The 25,935-nt window shown below is 40.8% G+C and overlaps 1 long non-coding RNA gene across 2 annotated transcripts in view; it reads left to right on the top strand.

Moving 5' to 3' along the window:
* Nucleotides 1-22,966, top strand: part of LOC145791199 (uncharacterized) — a 36,209-nt gene extending 13,243 nt beyond the window's left edge. Inside the window, exons 5-6 of one of the 2 annotated variants that reach the window (XR_014331074.1) lie at nt 19,288-19,400; nt 22,544-22,966. This is a non-coding gene — a long non-coding RNA (uncharacterized LOC145791199). Of the gene's footprint in view, nt 1-19,283; nt 19,401-22,543 lie in introns of both variants that reach the window. The other variant, XR_014331076.1, reaches the window with a different exon arrangement.
* Nucleotides 22,967-25,935: the final 2,969 nt, after the last annotated feature.

Here is a 25,935-nt window from a genome sequence, read left to right as displayed (position 1 = left end):
ATGTAGAGGCCAATCTGAATTTACTGCAAGAGATAATAGTACTCTGATGGAATTTATTTTAGCAACAGGAGCAAACGTCTGCTGATAGTCGATCCCATAAGTTTGAGTGAAGCCTTTAGCCACCAGTCTCGCCTTGTATCTCTCAACGCTTCCATCTGCGTTACATTTTATTGTAAACACCCATTTACACCCAACTGTTTTCTTGTCTTTGGGTAGATCAACTATCCCCCAAGTACCACTTCTCCTTAAAGCATTCATCTCCTCCATAACTGCTAATTTCCAATTCGGAGCATCCAATGCTTCCTGTATATTCCTTGGAACAAACAACTGTGAAATCCTAGATGTGAAAGCTCTATGGTTTTTAGACAGTCTTTGATAGGAGAGGTAATTTGCAATAGGATGTTTAATGCAATTTCGGACACCTTTCCTAATTGCTATAGGAACATCAAGGTCGGAAATAGAAGGAATAGGATTACCTAAAATTTCGATGCCAGAACTCGGGTAGACATTCGGGTCATTAGGATGGACATTCGGGTTATTATTTCTCAGATGAAATCGCTTCCTAGTATAAACCTGAAGCTCAGAATTTAGATCATTTTGTAGTACTTCTCCCCCTAAACAAAAATCTTCTTGACTAGGCACCATAGAACTTGGTTCTCCTAAGTGATCATTATCAGACAGATGTGGTTTTTGTGTAGGATAAATGACATTGGGGAGCGGGATAGAAATATCCCAAAAATGGTCTTCTACTCCACTTGTCTCCCCCTGAAGAGAAGTGTTGGGGAAATAGGATTTTGTTTCCACAAATGACACATCTATACTCACATGAAATTTCATGGTTTGAGGATCGAAACACTTATACCCCTTTTTGTTTGAGGAATAACCCAAAAAAACACATTTTATAGCACGGGGGTCAAGTTTTGAATGAAATTGATTGGGAACATGAACATAGGCAGTACATCCAAAAACTTTGGCGGGTAAATCAGAAAATAACCTCGTGTCAGGAAAAAAAGTTTTGAGACAATCAAAAGGTGTTTTGTATGTTAACACCTTTGTAGGCATCCTGTTTATCAAATAAGAGGTTGTTAAAATTGCTTCACCCCATAAATATTTAGGAACATGCATGTAAAACATTATAGCACGTGCTACTTCAAGTAAATGTTTATTTTTTCGTTCTGCAATGCCATTTTGTTGAGGGGTATCCCGACATGTAGATTGATGAAAAATTCCCTTTTTTCCCCAAAACTCACCCAACTGCTCATTGAAATATTCTGTTCCATTATCAGAATGTAAAATACCAATTTTGGTTTGAAATTGGTTTTCAATCATATTGTAAAAATTTGTGAATAAATTTTTCATGTCAGATTTTTTATTCATCAAATAAATCCAACATAAGCGGGTATGGTCATCAATAAATGTAACAAACCATCTTTTACCAGAAAGAGTAGTGATTTTAGAAGGGCCCCAAACATCACTATGAATCAAATAAAAAGGTTTGGAAGCCTGGTAAGGTTTTGGCAAATAAGTAGAGCGATGAAATTTTGCAAAAATGCAACTTTCACAATGAAAAGAAGGACAATCAATCCCTTTAAATAATTCTGGAAATAAATGTTTCAGATAAAGAAAACTAGGATGTCCTAGCCTATAGTGCCATAGCATTATTTTTTCTCGAACAGAGATTGAACTAGTACTATTAAAGCTCTGAGCTTTTTTATTACTAACAGGTACTTCATCAAAGTAGTAAAGACCTTCAAGCATCCTAGCACGCCCAATCATCATCCCCGAGTTCTAGTCCTGAAATTCACAATGGGATTCAAAAAATGTAACACGACAATTAGAATCCTTAGATAGTTTACTGACAGACAAAAGGTTACAGGCTAAGTTGGGGACGTGAAGAACAGCATTGAGACTAATTTTCTCAGTTAGTTTAATAAATCCTTTTCCTGCAATAGGTGAAAAACTACCATCGGCTATTCTGATTTTGTCATGACCAGAACAAGGGAAATAGGTACTAAATAAATGGGAAAAACTAGTCATGTGATCGGAGGCACCGGAATCTATGATCCACGGAGAGAAGTTTAGGCAAGAGAAGGCTTTAGGATTTCTACCTGTTTGTGCCAACAAAACACTAGGAGTACCGGATGAGGAGTTGGATTTTATCAGCTTTAAGAGTTGATCAATCTGCTCTTTGTTGAAGGGACCTGAATCGGCTTCATTAGCGGTAGGAAAGCCACGATTCTTCTCTCCTTGTTTGCTGCTTTTCCAGTTGACAGGTTTGCCATGGATCTTCCAACACGTTTCGCGTGTATGGCGAGGCTTGTTGCAAAAATCACACCAGACCCGTGGCTTATCATCAAACCTGCGCTGGTAATTAGCAGCCTTGTTGGCCGCAGCATCGCTAATTAAAGCAGAAATTTCAATTGATTCACCAGTACCTTTTTTCTTAAGCATGACGCTCCTTCGGCTCTCTTCCCTTCTGACTTCGGCAAATACTTCACGAATGGATGGGAGAGGAGGTCTGCCAATAATTCTTCCTCGCACTTCATCGAACTCAATGTTGAGGCCGGCAAGAAACTTGTAAAATACGGTTGTCTTCCACAGTTTTCTTGTGGTGGTTGCAGTCGTCAACCGATTTCCATTCGTATGTATTGAAGATGTCAAGATCCTGCCACAACCTTTTCAACGAATTGAAATATTTGGTGACGGAATCATCTCTTTGACGAATCTCTCCCAACTTCAAAGTTAATTCGAAAACTTGAGATTGATTTCCTAGGTCAGAATACATCTGACTAACATTATCCCACAACTCTTGTGCAGTAGTATAGCACATGTAATTAGAGCTTATATCCTCCTCCATGGAATTGACCAACCATGTCATAACCATGGAGTTTTCAACGTCCCAACTGTCGAACAGCGGATCATTAACAGCAGGAGCCTTCTTGTCACCAGTGATGTAATCGATCTTTCCTTGCCCACGGATATACATCCGGACAGATTGTGACCAGCGGAGAAAATTATCACCATTTAGGTGGATGGTGGTGATTTGTACAGAGTGAGAGTTGGACGTTTTCACCGGAATGGCAGCGGCAGGGGTTGAAGTGGTTTCGGACGTGACTTCCGACATGGCTATGATGGTTTTAGGGCTGCTGTGTTTTTTGTTGCTCTGATACCAACTTAGAAAATATGAGGAAGAAGAACTCCAAAAATATGAGGAAGAAGGAATATATTTCTGTTATATTCAAAACTTCTTATCTTAAAAGACCAAATGACACTCCTTATATAGGAGATATTACAAACATCATTATAACCCATTATATGCCACTTACATATTATATATTACCACTATCTACCACTATCATATTATATACATGCCACTATCTGCCACCAACACCACTATCATATTCTATACATGCCACTATCTGCCACCAACACCACTATCATATTATATACATGCCACTATCTTATTATATACATTAACACAAATTTCCAGCACTAAGACTCTTCTGACACTCCTAAAAGCGTGTCCGACCCTTCTTCGTCTTGTTTTACTTAAAAAGTTAAATTTATAATATCGAACACTTAATGACACATTGTGAACACTTCGACAACGTTTCTTGAACCCTCTGAACAGGTCCCATGTGATAAATCCCTTTATAATCACAATGTCCTGCATTCTATAGAGCACAACTTAGAGCATTCACATCAAACTAGCTAAAATCGTTTTTTAGCTAAACTAGTGATACTGTTCATAAAAAATGGACGTCCATCAGTCTCGCTACAGTATCTTGCTAATTTATGATTAGTGAGGTACTATTTATCGCTACAACACGGAGATTAGTGCTATCGGATGTCCGCCTGGAAGTCTGGCTGGTCAACCGGTCAACAGACAATTTTTTTTTAAATTTTTTTTTAAAGAATTATTTGGTTGGTAACTCATCAATTTAATAAAAAAAGAATAACAAACTGTGGGAGCCGAATTTAACTGGATCAATAGGGACGAATGGACTCGTCTGGTTCGAAACGTAACCTCTATTCGGCATTGATCCTAGTCAATCGAAGAGCCGAATAAAATAACCGGCACTCCAGCCAGTAGAACAAAGGTCGAGTAAAAGTACATGTAAAGGATCGAGGATGGGCCTAGCCCTAAGGCCCACAGAGAACACGATAAATATGGGATCATCAGTCAGAGAAAGGGATGTGAGAATCATTACGCTTAACTTAAAATACAAGTAATCTAGAGAGTAGAGACTGACTTGCCCGTCGGAGTGCTAATTCCGGCACCTCCGACCAGAGTGTTTATTCATTTTCAGGTGACTAGCTGAGGATCGCGAGCGTCTCCCAGGATCAGAAGAGTATTTCCAAACCACTCTCCCACAATTGGCGCCGTCTGTGGGAATACTCAAGCACATTCATGGCGGGCGTGATGGAAGATCCTCCGACAGTCACTGTCGACCCTACACCGCAAGATGAAACCACTCCAAGCAATATGCTTGGGCCAGAGAATATTGCCGCAAGAAGGGCCTTGAATTTCGGTTCACCCTCGACATCAGCACAAGAGGCAATGCAAGCGATTATGGAGCAAGCAAAGCAAAACAAACAGAGGTTGGAGAACATGATTGCTGAGAACGAACATCTCCGTCAGGATTTGGCCTTGGAAGTAGCGAAGTCCAAACAAGCTGTATGCCAAGATCCGGAATGACCTCTGAGGGCTGGTGGTCGACGACCTCGAGCCCGACGACAAGACACTGACAGTAAGTCTGACTTATTATCCCCGGAGCCCAAAAAGAAGGGTCGAATTGAAGCTACCAGTTCTTCTGAAGAGACTGTACGTATAAGGCATAAGCGAAGAAAAAACAGTTTAGACGAAGAAGACCAGCATGATCCCTTTGTACGACGAATCGCAAGGGCGGTCCTACCCAAAAAGTTCAAAGCTCCGTCGTTCACTCTCTATGATGGAAAATCAGACCCCACCGATCACATCCATCACTACAAGCAGGCCATGACATTGCATGCAGATGACGAGGCCCTCATGTGCCAAATATTTCCCAGCAGTTTGGGACCATTGGTTGTCAGGTGGTATTATAAACTCGAGCCGGTTTCGATCAAGGGCTTCCATCAATTACAAAAATCCTTCAGGGCCAGATTCATCACCAACGAGGTCCAGCCGAAACAAGCTGACTCTCTCTGGGCAATGCAGATCTATCCAGGAGAAACACTAAGAGGGTTGTCATGACCCGAACCCGCCCCCGTGGGTTAAAGACATAACCGGCCAGTAATCATGAGATTATCTACGGCCTCAAACCAAAACAAATGTATCTTAACAGAGTTAAAATGGGGGCCAAACGGAAGCAGTTCAAAACTTTGTCCTTAGAGCTGTGCATACATGGCACATCCAAACAACCAAACATGTATATACATTAATAACTCACAACTGAAATACAGTAGCATAAGTTCTGTACAAACAGGATAGTCCAAAAGTTAAGTCAACCCATGAAAACTATACATAGACGTATACAAAAACTTCGCCAACACGACAACATAAAACAAAATGACAAAAGACGATGGCGAGTCTCGTGCGTGAGACACATGGGCTGACTCTCCAAAAACCCAGTTGCTCCATGCAGACTTCACTGGGGTTGGGTTTGGACCTCTCTTGGCTCACCTACAAACACATGAATGAGCGTGAGCGAAAGCCCAGTGAATAATATCAAATAAAGTAAATACGTTGGAACATTATACATCAGACGGCCTCGGGCCCAATTCATTCATGTCAAACTGGCCTTTGGCCTTTTCGAACGTTCATATCAAACTAGCCTTTTGGTCTTATCAAACTTTCGTATTAGACTGGCCCTTTGGCCCTTCCAAACTTGTCATATCAAACTGGCGTTTAAGCCTTTCAAACTTGTCATATCAAACTGGCATTTAAGCCTTTCAGACTTTCATTTCAAACTGGCATTTAAGCCTCTCAGATTTTTCATATCAAACTGGCATTTAAGCCTTTCAGACTTTCATTTCAAACTGTGTCCACCATTCAGCATTAATTAACTTTACAAAACTTACATAGAAGTAAGCAATTGGACAATAACATATTTCAGATATTACTCACAGTGATCGGTTTGCGGATTTTCCCTGGAGCTCGACCTTACACATTCCATGAACACAAAAGGGTCACTAACAATCCAATCCGTTCTAAATTCACATTTTCTTCTTTAGGCTTTATTCTTATCTCTTTAACTCATTTACAATGTTTAACACATGCCTAAGAGTGCTTGTAAGTGAAAGGGAACGGAAAATGAAACACAGAATGCGAAAACAAAATCTCAGAAGACAGGGTCCCCGCTCGAGCGTGGACTACCCCGCTCGAGCGGACCTGCAAAAGTACTGGTTGCATGAAAAATAAGCTCGAGCGTGAAATAGGGCGCTCGAGCGGAAGGCCTGTCTACAAAGCTCCATGCTCGAGCGTGAAATATCCCGCTCGAGCGGACACCAAGTCTGCAAAAAGTACTGGGAGCACGTATTTCCAGCTCGAGCGGCCATTACCCCGCTCGAGCGGACATCAAAATTCTGGGTTTCCCAGATTGTGTTCTTGAGTTCAAATTCGACTCTCAACCAACATTTCATGCATTTTTTAGCTCCAATTCCACACATACTTGTACTAACATGGTATAAACACCAAAACACATCATCATGGAGCTCAATTTCAAAGATTTAACACATGCATGGCTCAAATTGACACCAAACTCAATTCTAACATACACACTTATGCATTCAAAGCTCTTATTTTCATGGATTGTACATGCATGTGATGTCTAGCTCCCATTCTCAGCTTAGATGATACCAATGGTGATTATACATGAGCTTCAACTACAACTTTACATGGATTTCAACCAAATTGCAACATGAATAATGTAATTCAAGCTCAATTATGCAAATTCCAAACAATTACATACATGCATGCATATATGGTCTTCCAATTCAACAAAACAAATTCAAAATATGCTCTTGACCATTAATTAACTTTGAACACACAAGATTACACCTTAAACTCATGAATTCAAGAATCAGTGCTTACCTAGAAGCCCAATCTATGGTTAATTCTTGAACTAGACTTCAAATTCCCAAGCTTGAGTAAAAAATTACACAATTCTCTCCCTTTCTCTCTCTAACAGTCGGCCCCTCTCTCTTTCTTAGAGTTTGATCAGCCCAAGTGAAGATACAAGAGGGAATGAGAGGTGTAATGCTCTTACACAACAAATCCCACTAACCAAAATTACAAATATTAACAATTTGAGCACAAAGCCATTAAATAAATCAATTTAATCTGACCCGAATCAATTTTTAATTAAATTTCACCGTAGGCTCTAAAAATTACGCTAATCATAATGGCGCAATCAATTTCGGGTTCTATAGCCGATAAGGCCTTCAATTTAATTTTCAAAGTAGATAATCAAACAGATATTCCTACGGTGAACAGATAGAAATTCAAAACCACATATATTCACATAATGGCACAATGAATCATATTAGTCACATAATCATACTCAAATTAATGACCAATTAGCATACCATGGAACAGGGGTATCACAAGCGTATTCGGCACGCTACTGGGAGTGCTTTAATCTTGTTGATGGCGCTTGCAATGACTTCATGGCCATCACCGCCTTCAAAATGGGTTTGCATCCTGACAGCGCTCTCCGCAGCTCCTTGACTAGACGACCCCCCAAAGCAGCCTGGTCGTTGATGAAGAAAGTTGATGAATACTGCAAAGTGGAGGACGATGTCTTGCGGGTCAAAGCCAGAAACGTGGCCAATAAGATAGCCCCTTTCGAAATGGCTCAGTCGATAAGTTCCGTACCACCTCAGAGCCCCGAACGGCTGCATCGGGCTAAACGGGACAAGAGATGGGATTCTTGCCGATCGAGCGACCAATGCCCCCACCGAGCAAATGAACAACTGCAAGTCGATGGCATGCGCACAAGGCGCACCGACAAGAAATACACAGAGTTGGCAGAGCCGATCAGCGTGGTTATGTCCAAAGTCCAACATCTTTCGTTCTTCAAATGGCCGTCCAAAATGGTGGGACCTCCCGAAACAAGAAGACGGGATAGGCGATGCGAGTATCACAAGGATCACGGCCATGATACTGAGAGTTGTTACACATTGAAGGATCACCTGGAGGAATTGGTACAAGATGGTCGACTACAACAGTATGTCTGCAAAGGCAACTCAACCAAAGTAATAGCCTTAGAACCAGATTCACCTACACTTGGCGTGATTCACATGATATACAGCCTACCAATGTCATCCGTGGTGCATACGATTTAGTCGAATCTCGATCCTCAAAATCAACTCACTCCAGCTAAACGGCCCCATGAAGCTGCGAGCATTACTTTTGACGATTCAAATTTGGTCGGAGTGGCACTCCCCCATAACGATCCCTTAGCAATTGAGTTACGCGTAAACCGATTCACCGTTGAGCGTGTACTCATTGATCCAGGGAGCACATCGGAAGTCATGTATTACAAGACATTCACCAAACTCGGCTTCTCCGAATCAGATCTCTCTCCGGCACCTTATCCACTATTCGGCTTCAACACCAATCTAGAATACCCATTGGGAAAAATCACACTACCCGTTCGAGCGGGCTCCCAAATAGTGGAAGTGAAATTCTTGGTCGTTAAGCTGCCGTTGCCGTATAACCTCATCATGGGGCGAAATTGGTTGCACACCATGCAGGCCGTGCCGAGTACCTATCATCAACCGCTACGCTTCCCAACAGAACGCGACATTGAGCGAATCCGTGGCTTCCAGAAATCAGCACAAGCATGTTATCTCATTGCTGGAAAGACGCCAAAAGATTTGCAAGTGAATTCCATTGAGGTGCCGGATCAGGAGAGCCTCGACGATGTTGGGTGGCTCCCAAGTGAAAAGGCCACGGAAGCCCTAGATCGAGCTGAAATCAATGGAAGCCCAGAGACGTTCTTCATGGTCGGCGCCTCCTTAAATCAAGCCGACAGGCAGCAGCTAATTTCTTTCCTTCTCAGCAACCTTGATGTCTTTGCGTGGACTCCATACGAGATGCCGGGTATAGATCTGTTCATTTCACAACACCGTTTGAATGTTTACCCTAAATGCAAGCCGATCATTTAGAAAAGCTGCCGGTCAGCCGCAGAGCACATTGTGGCCGTTGTTGAGGAGGTTGACAGGCTGCTTGACGCCGGGGCAATCAGGGAAGTGACCTACCCTACATGGCTCTCTAATACTGTGGTTGTGAAGAAGAAAAATGGGACTTGGCGAGTGTGCGTTGATTTCACGGACCTGAACAAAGCCTGCCCTAAGGATTGCTTTCCCCTACCTAGAATTGACCAACTTGTAGATGTGACGGCATGCCATCAGCGTATGAGCTTCCTCGATGCTTACAGAGGTTACCATCAAATTGCCATGCATCTGGAGGACCAAGACAAAATTGCATTCCTCACCCCAAGAAGAACCTACTGTTATAAGGTTATGCCTTTTGGGCTAAAGAATGCAGGGGCAACTTACCAAAGACTGGTCACTGCCATGTTCAAGGAACAACTCGGCTAGACTATGGAAGTGTACATTGATGACATGGTGGTCAAGTCCAAAGAAGAGCAAACCCATCTAGCCGATCTGGAAGAGACATTCGGCATTTTACGCAAATACAAAATGAAGTTGAATGCTTCCAAATGTGCATTTGGGATCGGCTCTGGCAAATTCTTGGGTTACATTGTCAACCACCGAGGAATCGAAGCTAACCCGAAGCAAATCACAGCAATCTTGGAACTCGGCTTCCCTCGTTCAGTGAAAGGTTCAAAAGTTGATGGGGATGGCCGCCGCACTAAATAGGTTCATCAGTCGGTCCACAGATCGCTGCGGACAATTCTTTTATACACTTCGAATGGTCCGTCGAGTGCGAAAGCACTTTCAACGGCCTTAAGACCTACCTCCGATCAGTACCACTCTTGACAACACCTTCGGCAGGTGATCCGCTCATTTTGTATCTGGCAGTTTCTGACCAGGCCGTCAGTGCCGTACTGATAAAGGAAGAGCTGGGAGAGCAGCGGCCAGTACGATATTCAGTTTTTACCTAGAACCTAAATCAAGGGACAAGTGCTGGCCAACTTTGTCGCCAAATTCACTGGGGTCTTGCTGACTTCAAGTCTAATGAAATTCGATCGAAGCCGAACTGGAGAATTCATGTTGGTGACATTTGGCAGTTGTATTGTGACGGATCATCCAATCAGCGGGACAGCGGAGCCAGAGTAGTAATCATGGCTCCCGACGGCGCAATAATTGAGCAGGCCGTCAAGCTCGGCTTTGAAGCATCAAATAACGAAGCCGAGTACGAAGCCCTTCTAATCGGTTTGCGGAATGCACATCTTCTGGGTGCTCGGCGTCTGCTTGTATTTTGCGATTCAAAACTAGTGATCAATCAGCTAAAGGGGGAGTACGCGGCAAGAAACGACCGTATGGCGGCTTACATGAAAACGACTAACTCCTTGCTGGCAAAATTTGACCATCATGAATTGAATCAGATAACACGTGATCAGAACACACATGCAGATGCCCTGGCTTGCCTAGCCTCCTCCATTAACTCAGAGATTAAACGAACCATAGAAGTAGGTTTCATCCCAGAGCCGAGCATTGGCCCTTTGGAGGAAGTCCAGGTCAATGTCATAGAAGCTGGACCGAGTTAGATGGATCTCATTGCTGCATTCCTATCTTCCAAACAGCTCCCAGAGGACAAGAAAGAAGCGCATAAGCTGCGAAACAAAGCCCTGCCATACTACTTGAATCCGCAAGGAAAGCTTTATAAAAAATCCCTTTCTAGTCCATATTTGGAATGTGTGCATCAGGACAAAGTCGAAGAGCTTTTGACTGAAATACATGAAGGCAGTTGTGGTGCCCATTCTGGTGGGCGCTCTTTGGCTCATCGAGTCGTGACTCAGGGTTATTACTGGCCGACAATGAGAGCTGACGCCGAATGTTACGTGAAAAAGTGTGAACAGTGCCAGAAGTTTTCTCCTTTGACCTTCCTGCCTGCTAAAGAGCTAAGCTCGATAACCAGTCCTTGGCCATTCGCCCAATGGGGCTTGACATCGTCGGACCACTGCCTCGTGCCTTGGGTAACAAGTGGTTCTTGATTATCGCGACAGATTATTTTACAAAATGGGTAGAAGCAGAGGCATTAACGCACATCCGAGATACCGACGTGAAGCGTTTTGTTTGGAGAAATATCATAACACGATTCGGCATTCCAAGAGCACTTATCTCAGACAACGACACCCAGTTTGATTGTGGCATCTACTGAGAGTTGTGCAGCAAGTATGGTATCCAGCCTTATTTTTTCACGCCAGCTTATCCACAAAGCAATGGTCAGGCTGAAGCCTCTAACAAATCCATCCTGGATGGCATCAAGAAGAGGCTAGAGAAAGCTAAAGGCAAATGGGTCGAAGAATTGCCGAGTGTGTTGTGGGCTCATCGAACTACACTGAGGCGATCCACTGGGGAAACACCGTTTGCTCTATGCTTTGGAACCCAGGCAATCATACCCCTGGAGATCGGCCTCCCAACCTTGAAATCGAAAGTTTTTGATATGGGCCAAAACAACATAATGCTAGCCTTAGATTTAGTTCTGATTAAAGAATGAAGAGAACGTGCCCTTGCATCCGTGGCGTGGTATCAATAGCAGCTTGCTAAGTCGTATAATTAGCGTGTTCAGCTGCTCCGCTACACACTAGGAGAGTTGGTCCTGAAGAAAGTACTTCCAGTTGCCAGGAAACCAACCGATGGAAAATTGGGTCCTAACTGGGACGGACCCTATCAGGTCGACTCGATCGCGGGAGTAGGGGCATATCGGCTAAAAGACATGTCTGGGAAGAGTCTTCCACGGCCTTGGAATTCAACGTATTTACGTAAATTCTATCATTGACCCGACTTATAGGGCTTGATACTTGTACATATTTCGCTTTTGCAATGCAAAGTTTCTCATTTCTACATCGCGCAATTCAGTTCACAAGACTTCAGATTCGGAGCCCCATCGGCGCATGACGCCTTTGGATTGATTAAGCCTCCGGATTCGGAGCGCCCTTCGTGGATATCACGATTGGCCAAATAGTCTCTAGATTCAGAGCCCCATCGGCGCATGTTGCCTTTGGGCCGATAAAGCCTTCGGATTTGGAGCGCCCTTCGTGGATATCACGATTGGCCGATAAAGCCTCCGGATTCAGAGCGCCCTTTGTGGATATCACGATTGGCTGATTAAGCCTCCGGATTCGGAGCGCCCTTCGTGGATATCACGATTGGCCAAATAGTCTCCAGATTCGGAGCCCCATCGGCGCATGATGCCTTTGGGTCGATAAAGCCTTCGGATTCGGAGCGCCCTTCGTGAATATCACGATTGGCCGATTAAGCCTCCGGATTCGGAGTGCCCTTCGTGGATATCACGATTTGCCGATTAAGCCTCCTGATTCGGAGCGCCCTTCATAGATATCACGATTGGCCAAATAGACTCTGGATTTGGAGGCCCATTGACGCATGACGCCTTTAGGCCGATAAAGCCTCCGAATTCGGAGCGCCCTTCGTAGATATCATAATTGACCAGAGTCCGAATTCGGAGCCCCATCAGCGCATGACGCCTTTGGGCCGATTAAAGCCTTCGGATTCGGATGGCCTTCATACAAGCCGTATAAACAAAGGCTGAAATATGCAAATATTCGCAATGGAATAGTTCAAGCCGCATAAACGTAGTCTAAAACATGCGAACATTCAAAAATAAAATGTGTCCTTAGATAAATCGATTGGCATCAAGTGTACTAATATATATAAAAAGTACGCTACAAATTGAAAACTAAGCGTTTTATTAAAATCAACCAATAAATACATAATTTCACTCTCAATCTACATAAGCATTACAAGGTCTTCTTCTGTTCGGCGGCTCCCTCATCATCACTTTTCTTCAACTTCAAAAGCAGAAAAGGAGAAATCATTATGTCGGTACAACGGCAACGCAGAATTCACACCTGCTGCCTGGAGAGCCTCAGCTTCCCGAAGTGCCTTGATCCAGTCGTGCTTAAATCCACGATTTTCACATTGGTAAACTTCTTCGACGAGTTTCTCCTTGGTCTTCTGAATTTCAACCTTTCGGCTGTCATGGAAGCCTTTTTCATAGGCCGCGGCCTTCGCAGTCTCAATCGCGAACATGCTGGCCGTGTTCCGATCGGCAATAGCATCACTTATCAACCTTTGAGTCATCATCTCTTCCACAACTGGGTTGGGATGGCCGGTTGATTGAGACTCGCTAGACTTGATTTTCCTTAGCTCACGCTCGGCCTTCTCCGCGTGAGCTTCTAACTTCCGAATGCGTTCATCTCTCTACTCTATATCGCGCCGAGCGGCACGGTGACGCATGCCAATTTCATAAACGGTGTACAGCCCCTTCACTGCCCCGTGAACGCCTTCACGAAACACTTCGAAGTCCTGCCGACCTACCATCGACTGCTGGACTTTGGGTGGAAAAATCTGTCGAGTGAACTCGACTGCCACATTTGGATCTCGAACGATCGAACCCGCCTCTGTCATTGGTCTATTCCCCACGAAGACTGCAAAACTCAATGGGCGCGGAGTCGCGTCAGATTCCCTTCCAGAACGGGGTTGAGGAGATTTGCCCTGTGGCTGCTTGTCCCTTCTGGGCGACCTACTTCGACGACGAGGAGATTGGTGTCTCTCCCGATCCCTCGAAGTCCTATTTTCCATGCGCGAAGGTTCACCACTTCGACTCATATCTCCTCCCAGCTCAGCTAGCGTCCTCGTTTCCCCTCTGCTGTTGAAGAAAAGTCTATTCGACATTCGCACTTGTTTAACCTTCCTCAAAGAGCTGGACTGAGTTGCTGATTGAGCATATAACTAGGACCTTCATTCACGAAGTACACGCCCATTTATTCCCTACGAGGGCAGCACCTTCGAGGCAATCTCATTCATATTGAAACCTCAACAGCCCGGTGCCGATTGAGTCATATGCCCCAATCGCCCCATCAACCTCTATCATTCGGCGTTTTATGTTCATGAACTAGCTGGGGCAAGGGCAGATTCATCAATCTAGTCAGCTTGAGTGCCCCGGCCGCTCCACGAATCGATTCATCAGTACAATATTCATAAGTTCATTTCATTCGGCATTTTAAGTTCATTTCATTTGACGTTTTATGTTCATTTTATTCGGCGTTCTATGTTCATGAACCAGCTGGGGCAAGGGCAGATTCATCAATCTAGTCGGCTTGAGTGCCCTAGCCGCTCCACAAATCGATTCACCAGTACAATATTCATAAGTTCATTTCATTCGGCGTTCTAGTTCACGAACCTCCGTTATTCGGCGTTCTTGTTCATGAACCAGCTAAGGGCAGATTCGTCAAGCTAATCAGCTTATGTACCCTAGCTGCCTTATGAGCTGACCTATCGGCACCTCATGAATTCATTTGATTCAATCATAAATCAAATTCATTAATTTAATCGGCTATTAATTTTGCCGTCTCACGTAGTCGTGACATTTTGTTTTAACTGCTGATAAAACAAACAATACAAGCAATAACTTGAGAGCATAGAAAATTTTCATTTATAAATTGGGCACTAACAGCGGACATTTTACACATGAAAATCCAAAAAGGATGAAAATCAGCTAACGAAGAACATACATTGAAATAGAAAATACCTAATAAAACTAAAATGTCTCCCGAATCAAGCCTCAGGATCAGACTCAAGCGGCTCAACGTCCACTTGCTCGTATGGAATTGGCATGGCCAATGTAACTTCAGCGGCAACAAGGGCTTTGAGCCACCCGTGTTTGAATCCCCGATTCTCGAATTTGGGGACTTCTTCTACGTAGTTTTCAAGAGCGGCCCTCTTTCCAGCCTCGAACGCTGCAGAAGCCTTAGAGTCGATTTTTTTCTTGGCCTTCTTCAACTCTTCTAACTCGACCTCCACCTTGGCAAGCGCCTCCTTGGCTCACTTGAGCGATTCCTGGCTCGCGTTTGCCCTCTCCTCGGCTTCGGATCTGAGCTGGTCAGCAGTCCGAGCCCTCTCCTTCTCAACTTCGGCTCGAGCACTTTCCATTGTGGCTCTAACCGCCTTAAACTCGGCCCTGCTCCTCTCACCTTCAGCTTCCGACTTCAAATGGCCAATTCTTTCAATGGCATCGTGCTGGCGGCGGCCTAGTTCGGCTATCCTTCCAACCGTTTACAAAACAAGGAGTTGGGACCATCACATACCAAGAAATATCGTATGCAAACCAAACGAGGAGTAAAAAAGATCAAGTCACATACCAGAAGGGCCGACTGGGTAGTTAATGCTATTGTTACCAAATTCGGCTCAGCACAAAAGGTTGCCTTATTAGCCGGCAAGGAGACCGAGGCAGCCAAGCTCAGAGCCACAGTCGGATCTTTCAAAGCCGACGCTTTAGAGGAGATCGGCATATTTTTTATCTTTGGTTCGACAACGAAAGGAGCAACCACACCCGACTCCTCTAAGCGTGGCCGTTTGTCAGCGGGGCCCTCTTCGGAGCCGGCCTCGCTCTCGGCGGTATGTTTTTCTCCCTGATCTTCTGAAATTGGCCGTTCTTCTGTCATCGGCCTCTCGACATCCTTCTCCGTCTTGGCCGCACGAACTTGAGCCATTTCTTCCACTATAATAGGTTCGGAAGATTCAGTCAGGGCAGGTCCAGAACGGGTGGCCTCGGCTTTCAGTCGGGCGGCCATGCGTTCGGCGTTTCTCTTTCGTGCCAACTACGTGAGGCTTTCCCTAGCCATGCCTTCAGAGTAAGCGCCGGGAAGGTCTCCCAAATTCGTAAAAATATCATCAAAGGAGACGTCCCCTCGGCCTGATATAGACGGAGGGTCGGACGAGTTGAGTCCGGCTTCCTCAAAGGCCAAATTAAGAGCTTCGTCAATCTCCGCCGCCAACTGGTTCAGGTCCTCAGCGATTGGTTCGGCCGCTTGTTCTTCTACTTGTTTCGAATCGGATCCTTCTAAACCAATTTGTCTCAAGTTTTTGAAGTTGGGGAAGATAAGGGCTGTAAGATGGTTGTCACCTTCGGGATCGGGATGTTGTCTGCCGCCGAAAATGTCGTGTAAGTCGGCTCGTACCGTTGAAGAATGTGGGCTGCCCTCTCTTGTTTTTGAAGGTTTGGACGACCGATAAATTGTAGCGCGGTTTTGATTTCTACAAGTATAACGCCGTCGTCTGAGACCAACACTTTCTTCAAGTCGCTTCCTGCATAAGCAAAGCGATTAGATGTATATAGGCTCGAATTCAGATATGGAAATAACATAAACAAAAGTGATCTAATCGGCCACCTGGTTCGCCTTTTCGCCTTGGCACAGGGTTTAGGTGATCTTTACCTTCGCCGAATTCCCAATTGTCGCGGACGACAACCATCACGTCATCAACTCGCTTGCCAGAGCTGGCAAGCATCGTCACTAAGTGATGATCAGTATCCTTGGCTCTAAGAAAGTAGCGTCCTAGCCGGCCAGTGGATTTGGCTAGGACATAAAAGTGCCGAACGGCGGGTATACCTAAATTAATCTTAAGACGTCGATTTAGCTCTACAATTCCCATTATGATACGAAAGAAATTCACGTTGGGCTAGGAAGGGATTAGACCCCAGTATCGTAGAACGGCCCTAAAAAATGGATGAAGGGGAAAGCGGACTCCGCTCTCAGCAATTGACAGGAGGGGAAAGAGGATTGTGCTCTCATCATCCCTCTCCATATCAGTGGTGCTGTCTGCCAAAAGTGACAGATGGACGTCATCGGGGATGGAAAAATGGCGACGAAAGCCAGTGATTCGGTCTGCTGAAAGGAGCTCCTTCAGATGTTTTGCCATCTTGGCCAGCCCAAGGATTATGGAAAACTAAAAGCAAACAAGGAAGCGGGATTGAAAGTGAAGGAGAAGAAAACTTACAGGGTGCGAAGGGAAAGACGAGAAACAAGGAGTTGCAGAAGCCGCGAAGTGAAGGAGTTGCACTAGAAGGCGAACTAGATATCTTTGAGTGTTCAAAACATACATTCGAAGAGACAATTTCAAATCACATTAAATGGAGGCAGTGTACGAAGGGATGGGAAAGCGCTACAATGACCAAAAAGCGTGTACGCGTTCTAACACGCATTGGGAAGAGAGTTAATCGCCGAATTTTTGACTTCCTACGCTAGAAGCCAAACACGCCGACTAACTGGTGCTAGTGGGGTGTTTGGAGGGCAATTGTGGGAGCCGAATTTAACTGGATCAATAGGGACGAATGGACCCGTCCGGTCCGAAATGTAACCTCTATTTGGCATTGATCCTAGTCAATCGAAGAGCCGAATAAAATAACCGACACTCCAGCCAGTAAAACAAAGGCCGAGTTAAAGTACATGTAAATGATCAAGGATGGGCCTGGCCCTAAGGCCCAAAGAGAACACTATAAATACGGGATCATCAGTCAGAGAAAGGGATGTGAGAATCATTACGCTTAACTTAAAATACAAGTAATCCAGAGAGTAGAGACTGACTTGCCTGTCGGAGTGCTAATTCCAGCACCCCCGATCGGAGTGTTTATTCCTTTTCAGGTGACTAGCTGAGGATCACGGGCGTCTCCCAGGATCAGAAGAGTATTTTCAAACTACTCTCCCATACAAACACAATAAGAAAATAATATTTCAACAAGATTAAGTTAGAATAGAGAGTTTGATGCAGTAGGCACTAAAGAGGTGATTAGCTAAAATAGTCAAATAGTTTTTTTAGCTATAATTTGACTAAAAATTTGAAGAGGCTGGTGTGGATGCTCCTATGCACTCTAAGAGGGTGTTTGAGATGATCTAAATAAGTATAATTTTTTGACGTTTTACCAAAAGATGTGTAAAAAAGTAGAGGATGTGACTCAAAAAAAATAAGAAAATAAAAAAAGTACACTTTTATAAGGGATGCCAAATAATGCCTAAATATGTTTTGAAGCATTTGTAAGATGATTGCATCATATGTATTACAATGTTTTATAATTGTTTTGCATTCTTTATAATGTACTTGATACGTGAATGAAATCTTAATGTTTAAGCTATGAAATATATTGCTTTTTAATGTAATTAGTTGTTCTATTATTTTTATCCCAAGTGTGACGTGTTCTGTATTTTTCAAAAATCGCAATGTTGGTGTCTAAGAACCACAAACACTTCTAAGAAGGTGACGTATCCGTGCTGTGTCCATGTTGGACACCGACACTCTTTGGACAGTCTTTGGACGCTCTTAGGACATGTGTCCAACACTCTTCAAAATGTGTCATATTTTTTAAATTTTTTTAAAGACCCGAACACTCTCTGGACACTTGGAAGACACACGCGTCAATTGCTTAAACACACGCGTCTATTAATTAGACACATGTGAAACTAATTATAAGTTTGAACAAAACAACTTAAGATACAATAATAAAACAAAACCCATATAAATTTATAAGAATTAGTGTCATATTGTATTTTTTATTATCTTTGAATGATATATTTATATATATAACACATAATATACATATAAAATTATATATTTCATGTGTGTCCCCCACGTGTCGTGTCCTGTACTTTTTGAAAATTAACGTGCCGGCGTACCCGTGTTGTGTTACGTGTCCGTATCCATGCTTCTTAGGTTGGTGTATTTGTGTTTGTGCTACTTAGGTTCCAACAACTTCATTTAATGAGAACATAGCATGTATTAAACCAATCGTTGATGGTGGTATGATAAAGTGGGAGAGAATAAAAAGGAACAAAGGGATTGAGGCTAAGTAGAGAGTGCAAGTAATATAGAGAGCAATTGTTGTAACTTGTAGCTTTCTCCTCCATGGCTGCCAAAGGTTGTTGGTTGAGCATGGGAAATGGGTGGGGATGGCAGTTGAGGGTGGGGAAAGGGTAGAGCTTGGGTAGAGTGGATGAGGGTGGAGGGGTTTGGATGTTGGGGCAAGGAGATGTGCGTATTAGGGGAAATTTAATTTGGTACTATGGGTAAAAAAAAAAAAAATGCCAATCAATACACATTAATGTGTGTTTGGTACTATGGGTAATTAGGTAATTTATATTTTCTTATTAATTCTATTAAAAGACAAATTTTGACAGGAGATATTTGTAATTTCTCAAATTTTTAGGGAAATTTGTACTTTTGATAAACCCCAAGGGGTATATTTGTAATTTAACCAAAACAATTTTTTATATGCATTCTGAATTGTGTTGGTCTTGCTTTTTAATGCAAAACATAAGGAAGATCTCCAGAGAAAAGCAACCGCTGCAGGTTTTGCCTGCATCGAACATTACTTGAGACATGAAAATGCAAAGGACACTGAAAAGTGCAAAATAGTTTACGAGTTGCACAATGAGGTAAATTGTGTTTATTTTAGAGACTTCTAGATATTTGTTCATGTGCTATAATAATCATTTCTTGCTTTTTATGCTTGAGAATGAATAATATGGAATGTGTAGTTTATGGTAGAATCATATGGTTTGGATTAATTTTTATTTTGAATCCCATTTCAATTTTTTTCTTGTCGTTTAAGTTTTATGATCAAAATGTGTTATCCTTTTCAATCCTATGGATCAAGAATCAGTGTCAATGTTGAAGACAAATACATTATCATGTTAATCATGCGTTTCTCTTATCCATTTTGTTATTATGGCTTGTAAATAATGAATATGGTAGGATAGGAAACAATGAATACGAATTTGATGCAGTCCTTGGTTATATCTATTAAGTTGTCCTATTTAAGTAAACATAATTCATATTTTTGAACCTAGGACTGCAACAAATTCATAACTTGAAATAGGAATTGATCCTTAAATAAGTTTGCCTAAAATCATAGGTAAAATCATTAATTTCTTTTGCCAGAAAAAGGAACCAAAACCCATTACGCATGGATTATATTAACTCTTTCATACCACCAAGGGTGGTTGCCTACCGGGTGGGGGCTCACCTATGTTACATTGATTCTTCAAAATAAATCAAATATCCTTGTCAGATACTTGACACTTGGACAGACGTGTGGGATATGTGTCCAATATTTTGCATCGGACACTTCTTATATATTTTTATTTTACACTATCATTATATATGTTGTGTCATGATTGCTATAAAATGAGAAATATATTTTTGACACTAAATGTCACATTCTAACTCACATAATGTATTACAAATACATAAATACCATTTTTTTATCGAGTCTGCGTATCCTTAAATTTGAAGTTTGATGTATTCGACCTCTAGATACACACCCGCACGAGACACCTGTACCCAAGTCTATGCAACATAGGAGCTCACTTCCATTGCGTGAGCAAGTGGCTTTGGGTTTGAGTCTTCATGGGGCAATGTGGTTCCCATCCACATGTGCTTCTGACCTCCGCTTGCTAGGACCTTGGTAGGGCTCAAACTAGTCTAGGCCCCTCTTGTTCGGGTCACTGGTAGGTAGTGGCTTCATTGGTCAAGCCGTAGGAGGATTGCTACTACTGTTGTAATGACCCAATTTTTTTTTTAAATAGCCAACGCATAATTTAATTGAGCAAATTTTCAAATTTGATTGCCGTGTAAATTCTGTGGGAAAACAGTTCGATTTTGTATTTTTTAAAAATAGTTTCCGATCTCAGAAAATTATGAAATGTTTATATGTTGTTCCTATATGAGTCTAGCACGTTGGATAAAAATTTTAGAATTTAATGATGAGTATTTATTTTATGAAAATTCATGGACTGATTGGTGTTTAGTTTAATATATAGCAGAATTAAAAATTGAGTTTTGGGTGTTCGAACCATGATTTGAGATAAATTTGTTAGGTTTATTTTGGTATATAATTAGACCATATTTGACTTACGGGTGAGACCCAATTGTTTAATGACTCACGTTTAACAGTTTGGTCCTTTTAAAATGTGATTGGTAATAACCACTTAGGAGTTATTATTTATTATTTATTATATAGGATCATAATAAATATTTGATAGTTGATTTTATGGTGTGCACCATTAAACGAAATATATTTTGTGGTGAGAAAATATTATATCATTTTATCATTTATGTTACAAACTATTATGATGGTGTGAAAATATACTTGAATTGATATATATATATATATATATATATATATTTTAATGTAATGAGAGGCAACCCACGTGGGTGGCTACCCCTCCACTCCTTTCACTCATTTCTTTTTCTCTTTTCTTCTTCTTTCTTCTCATTTCTTCTTTCGCCTCTGTGCTATCGGCTGAATCTCTCTTTCATTTTTTTTTTCTTTGAACATTCATTACACAAAATCTATGATCCAACAAAATCTATTAGGTTTTAGACCCATGTTCTTGAGACCAAAATGAAGAGCTTGGTAAGAGTAACGTTTTGATCGGTGGAGATCAAAATCCGACAAAGTTGAAAATTAGGGTTTTTGCTTATTTCCTCTTGTAGCTTAAGGTAGGGATTTTTCCTACACTTCTTTATGTACTTTTACTTGATTATAGGGAGCTTAGAGTTGTATATAATTTAATTAGAATTTTTGAAAAATTTGTGGTTTATTTGCTTAAAAGAGAAATTTTGAGAAAAATAAAAAGTTGATGCCCAAATTGCGAAAGTGTAAACTTGGAATATGTTTGTAAGGTTATGAAAGAGTTATGTTTTAAATTTGAACAAAAATGGACTTCGATTAGATTGATTTTGAAATTTTTACCGGTTTGTAGCCAAAAGAGCATTTTTAAAGAAAACAAAGGAATTACGTTTAACTTTTGGGGCTTTCAATCAAAATAGGATGTCATAGTTGAATAATGCTTGGAGAATGAGTTTGGAAAGAAAATGATGTTTTCTTGGGCATTAATGTTATTATTTTGCTTAATGTATCCGTTGGAACAAAACTGACACAGTTGGAAATGGACTTTGAGAGTTTACTGGACGTGATGGTGATATGAAAACTAGTGTAGTTGTTCATATTTGATGAGATGTGGAATAGATTGTATTTATCAAAATTTTTAGAATTTAATTGCTTAAATATCTGTTTTGGGTTATCGGTGGAGAATAGCCATGATGGTTGTAGAAATGCATGAGAGTTAGGTAAATTGAACCACATTTCGCATTTGTTGCATTGGACATTGCATTACATTCATTTCATTGGAAATGCATCTATTTTTGAGAAATGTTTGGAAATGTATCTATTTGTGAAAAGATGAATACTTGGTAAATCTGGGTAGGGGGTGTAGAACCGCGCGGTTAGGTGTTGAGCCTTCCAGTTTACTGGTAAAAATGATAGTGGTGGTGCATTAGGGCCTACTTGTAGACACTCACCTAGAGATTCACACAGCCTGTATTCATGTAACATATATGGTTTAAAATGGAAATGATTTTATATCTGTTGTTGCATCTTAGCATTGCATGCTTTATAAAAAAAAAAGAAGATAAACTGTTTTATCATGAGCATGGCATGGGCATACTCTTTACTCTTGTCTTGGTCCATATGTTGTGTAGTATGTCTCTAATGGGATGCGGCTTACCCTATAAGGGAAACCATTTCAGGTACATGTGCTATGCCTCCGCCAAGGCACTGACTTTGGAGGACTCGGAGTTGAGGCTTCATTTTTGTTTTATGGTTATTTGTTGAATGTAAGCCCAGGGTTGTTTGCATTGAGTTGAAACTCCATTTTGTGTAACCAAGAATGTTCTTGGATAAATTTGTAAGCCTATAGGGCATTTATTGTCTGTTTGGCTTCCATTTCATACTTGTTGTAAAATGCATGCGTGGGATTAGGACTGGGGCATTGAGATGTGAACAACATGTATTTGGCATTTGGGATTAAATGGAAATGGATGTATGGAATAGTTAGCTAGATATATGTGTTTGTTTATCAGGTGGGTTTGTTGTATAAATAGATATACCCTGCCCAATTTTTTTCGGGCATTACAATTGTACACTCCTACCCTTTTTATCAAGCAAAATATTAACTGTTTCCTATGTTATGTATGATCTCTTTTCATGTGTGATTTATGGATATTGATTAACAGTTGTCATCATTTTGAAGTTCGTTTGTTTTTCCTATGATTATGTTTGGATCTTGAATTTGTTTGGGAGAGAAGAAAAATGAAGGCAAAAGTTAATGAAATAGTTCTCTTTATTTTATTTATTACAAATCTAATGTCTAAAACACAGCCTAGAAGGAACTACATTCAATCTTACAATTGTAAACTATATTGTGATGGATAGGGAAAATGTTTTGTGCTTTCTTATGTATTTATTGCTTTTTTTCTTTTTAAGTTCCTGAAAACAATTCCACACTATTTGGTATGAGATGTTATAAATAACCCCAATATATATATATATACTTGATGACATAGAAGTGTTCTCATTCTTTCATTGTATTCCATACTTATGTTTGTAGTTATAACATAATTATTCCGGCATTGCATTTGGAATTATTTAACCATTGCATTTGTACTAAACACGTTAGTGTTACATTATCATGATAATGTAACAATTGTCTCTTTATCATGATAGTGTTACATTATCATGAGGTCCAGATTTATAACAATTGTCTCTTTATTGAATTGTGCAGTGCCTTGGCAAGAAATAAATGAAAGGGTTTTGTAAATACTATCACAACAATTGTCCCCAATTTAAATAGGCTCTCCTAAATGTCGTGCTGTTGTTCTTCTCGCCACTACTTCATGAATGTCCTGAGCACACTGAAGTCTAAAAATTATGCCTCCAATCAGTGACTGTTATGTATGGATGGAGTAATTATCCAATTAGAACAATGTTTCATTTTAAATAGAATTGCAAGTTAAGAGTTTGGGGTGATATATTTATACATATATATGAGAGATGTTTGCAATCATACTATTTCATATCTTGTTAAATGCTTTGCAATTGTTAAAATATTAAAATATTATTGTTTTGCTTGAGGCAGATAAAATGTTGCTTGCTTGCAATAAAGCTTTGGATTAGATGAGATTGTAAATAGTTTTTATTTTTATTTTTATTATTTATTTATTTATTTATAAATGAAATTCGGTTGCATGCTTACAAGGGCTGATCCTACAATTATCTTGAGAATTCATCAGGTATATTGAGTGACTTCATTATTCTAATACTACACTGGTGATGATTTTATTTAATAATATTAAAATTATCTAGAGTTTAGTTCTAAACTATAGTATTAGTACTATGCAAAACAAATACCCCACCTCTAATTCCCTCCTTATCCCACAATTAAACAGAGCGTTACATGTTCTTTGCACTCAATCTACTTCTTAATATCCCAATCAAATGTGTCCTATATGCAACCAATGTGAAAGAATAAAAAAAATAGAGTTCTAATTCAAATATTGAATTTAAAAATATTCCACTATATAAGCTTAAATCCACTGAAGATTAAATATTCAAGCGCAAATTAGTTGACAGTGGCAATTGAGAAATTTGATTACATTATCAGTGTTTGCATGGTTTTGGAAGATTAAGGGTTTGGAGCTAGAAGTACCAAAATAAAAATTGTTAAGAGTGACCTTGCACCTTAAATTCCAATTCTATCAATTTTTCTCTCGTATTATTCTATTTGTCAGTCACTCTAGAGTTGCGGAGAGTTGCCAATCGCTCTAGAGTTGCGGAGAGAAGGTAGGGTGTAGGGAGAACATGTGGATAGGGTTCCAAATGAATTAGTAATAAGGGTTGTGTAAGGTTAGGGTTTGGAATTGGTAATAAGGGTGGTTACATTAGGGTAAAAATTTGATAAAAAAATATTAAGAAGTGGAGATCCAATAGGAATAGACCAAAGGGATAATAACAGGTTTACGCTGTAGCGATTCCAATTTTGCCACTTTGCTGAGTATGTCGGGGATAGAGATGTCCGGTCAGCTCGCGGGGGTCCAGGGGGCAGTGCTCTTTGGCGGGTCCTAGGGCAGCGCCCCTGAAGCAAAAATGCAAAATACATTAGAAGTTGCTTGTCTGCTCGAGCGGCCATTTATGTGCTCGAGTGGAGAATGTTTGGTTTCAGAAGTTTGACCTGTCTACAAAAGTACTAGGAAAGTGTATTTGACGCTCGAGCGGGGCTTTCCACACACGAGCGGACCATGTTATATCAGTTCGTGAATCTGATATTTAATATCACTTTTGTATATCTCTTTTTCTCTAAGAACCCTTTCCTCTCCCTTCTTTCTGCATTTCCCTATGCCAAATAGGATCAAAACCTTGATTTCTCAAGATTCATTAGAGTTTTGCCATAAGTTCTTCATCAAAGTTGGTTAACTTCTCGAGGGCTTCGTTATGTGCGGTGAAGATCGAGTTTCGACACCATTGATTTTGGGGGTTTCATCTCATTTCTTCTTCAAAACTTGAGGTAGGGATTTTTTTAGAGTTATATATATATTTTTGCAAAATCTAGATGATTTTCGAAATCATATTTCGATAGCTTTGAAAATTGATTGTTGATTCAAGAAGTTAAGCGATTTTGAAAGTGGGTTTGTCACTTGTTCTTTTAAAATGATCTTATGGGTTTTGATCTTCGTTGATTGAAGAAAAGATGATTTTGAAAAGTTTTCTTTCAAAAGATTTGAGTTGTATAGTTTTGGTGAGAAAACCTAGAATTTGGGGATTTTTTTTAAAAGAGACTGAAAATCCATGAATGATATTGTTATATTTATTTTGTGTGTCAAAATAAATGGATGTTTGGAAATTTTCTTATTTATATTTATATAAATGATGAATTTCAGGGAATATGAGAATTGTTGTTCATTTTGAAAATTATTGTTCAAAATGTTGAAATAGTCTTGAAATGACTAATTGTTGAGGATACTTGAGAAGAGGGAGTTGTGTTATTCCTTGGATGATGAATTGGAATAAAAGTATTTATATTCATCTTGTGTTATTGGCATATCAATTCATTTGATTACATTAAACTTTGA

This window comes from Camellia sinensis, chromosome 1 (assembly GCF_055761805.1).
Source record: "Camellia sinensis isolate YWXY chromosome 1, ASM5576180v1, whole genome shotgun sequence".
Lineage (NCBI taxonomy): Eukaryota > Viridiplantae > Streptophyta > Magnoliopsida > Ericales > Theaceae > Camellia > Camellia sinensis.
Note: the sequence above shows the minus strand (reverse complement) of the source record. Positions and strands in the feature narration are given on the sequence as shown.